The sequence below is a fragment of the Bison bison genome, unplaced genomic scaffold (genome assembly GCF_000754665.1).
Source record: "Bison bison bison isolate TAMUID 2011002044 unplaced genomic scaffold, Bison_UMD1.0 scf7180017864067, whole genome shotgun sequence".
NCBI lineage: Eukaryota > Metazoa > Chordata > Mammalia > Artiodactyla > Bovidae > Bison > Bison bison.
Window position 1 is genome coordinate 2,332,174 of NW_011494639.1, and position 2,240 is coordinate 2,334,413.

A 2,240-nucleotide genomic window follows, 5' to 3' on the forward strand; every position below is an offset into this window, starting at 1 on the left:
CAAGGCCCACAGAGCCCCTCCCCCCAAGTCAGAGACCCCAGCACTAGTCAAGCAGTGTCTCCTCCAGGTCTGAGCTTCAGATCCTCAGAGCCGCTCTTCCTAAGTTTCTAAGATTTCATAATTTCAAATATTCCATTTGCTCAGCCCTAGGGTGGTAGTGCTTCCTGCTCTTGCTCACTTCATGGTACCTTAGAGATCTCTTTTACCCTTTCTGGTACGTAGTTAACAACTTTGTAACTCATCAGTTCTAGAGAAGCTGTTGCCAGGGAGAACCTCCTCTAGGAATCTGAGTGAAGCTAGGAGTGAAGTGTTGTAGGATACTATGTTTTCCATCCGGATCCTCTCTTCAAGGCAGAGGGATTCATCTTCCAGCTTCTGAGCATACTGCTGCTAAGTTGCTTCAGTCATGTCCGACTCCATATGACCCTGTAGACGGCAGCCCACCAGGCTCCCCCGTCCCTGGGATTCTCCAGGCAAGAACACTGGAGTGGGTTGCCATTTCCTTCTCCAATGCATGAAAGTGAAAAGTGAAAGTGAAGTCGCTCAGTCGTTTCCAACTCCTAGCGACCCCATGGACTGCAGCCTACCAGTCTCCTCCGTCCATGGGATTTTCCAGGCAAGAGTACTGGAGTGGGGTGCCACTGCCTTCTATTCTGAGCATACTAGCTGCTGCTATCTCGGAACTGTCTAAACTGTGAAAGTACCCTCAGCTGCAGACAAGTACCTCATCCAAGGGTCCATCACTTGCCTAGAGTGGCACATCACCAGTGACTGGCTGAATGAGGGGGTATAAAAGACAACCTCCTGTGCCTTGATTTGGGATCCAGGTTCCCTGCTGGTATCAGCTGAGACCCCATGGGTCACCTTCTCCCTCAGCTTTCCAGCCTTCCTCAGTTTCTTTAGGGATGTGTATTCAGATAAGCCTTCTGGAGTCAACTGCTCATCTTGGGTTTCTTTCCAGGTATTCCCAGGAGGCCAGGGCTTCCCTGGTGGCTCAGTCAGTAAAGAATCCGCCTGCAATGCAGGAGACCTGAGTTTGATCCCTGTGTCTGAAAGATCTCCTGGAGAAGGAAATGGCAACCCACTCCAGTATTCTTGCCTGGGAAATCCCATGGACAGAGGAGCCTGGCAGGTTAGAGTCCATGGGGTCACAAGAGTCAGATACAACTTAGCAACTAAACCACCACCAGCAATAGGCCGGTCTGAGTCAGTGTCGCCTGGGGCTGGGGCCTGCAGAGATTCAGACGGGCACTACGATTGAACTTGGAGTCGTTGTTTAGTGGCTAAGTTGTGTCTGATTCTTTTGTGACCCCGCGGACTATAGCCTGCCAGGCTCCTCTGTCCAAGGGACTGTCCAGGCAGGAATGCTGGAATGGGCTGCCATTTCCCTCTCCAGCGGATCTTCCAGAACCAGGGACTGAAGCCGCGTCTCCCGCCTTGGCAAGCGGGTTCTTAAGCGCTGAGCGGCCAGGGAAGTCTTGAGCTTAGAGTGGTGGGAGGCAAATACTGACAAACAAACAAACAAATAAAATAAAACTAACCACAGGGACAGTTCATAGTCTTCATTACCATAAACACAAAGCAAAATAAAAAAGAGTACGTACATACAGGACTACAATTCCTAAAAAATAGCCCAATGCAGGGATGGTGTGGGGAGCTGCTCTCTAGCAGCTCTCTCAGGATATTTGTGTTGTTCTGTGTTTTCATCTATTTTTTAGCTTTAACAAGCCAAACTGCCTCACTACCCCGAGGCCAATCCAGAATGCATATGCCAAATTGGCACCACAAAACAGCATACCTTATTTTTCTTTTCTACTGCCGGGAATTCTATAAATAAAAGAAAAAATGAGGTATGGAATTGCTGTTTATCCTTTAATTCACATTACATAGAAAAACACTAACTTTTTCTGAGAAGGAATCATTTTAATTTATTAAAACGCTTAAAATGCTAATGAACAAAATAGTCATCTTGCAAAACATTCTGTATTTTTAAAAGTTGCTACTTCAGTTTTTCAAAGGTTTATTCATGGACTAATTTTCTTAGTCTGCAAATAAATGTAAATGTTCATAAATGTCATATAAAGTTATATCCTGCAGTTTTGTACAGTATTCAATTAGTTTTTAATGAAAGGAAATTTATACAAAGAAGATAAAATGGTCTTCAATTAATAGGCTGAATTATACATCAAGCAATGAATAAAGCCTCCTTGAGACATTTTTCATCCCAGAGAATTGACTAT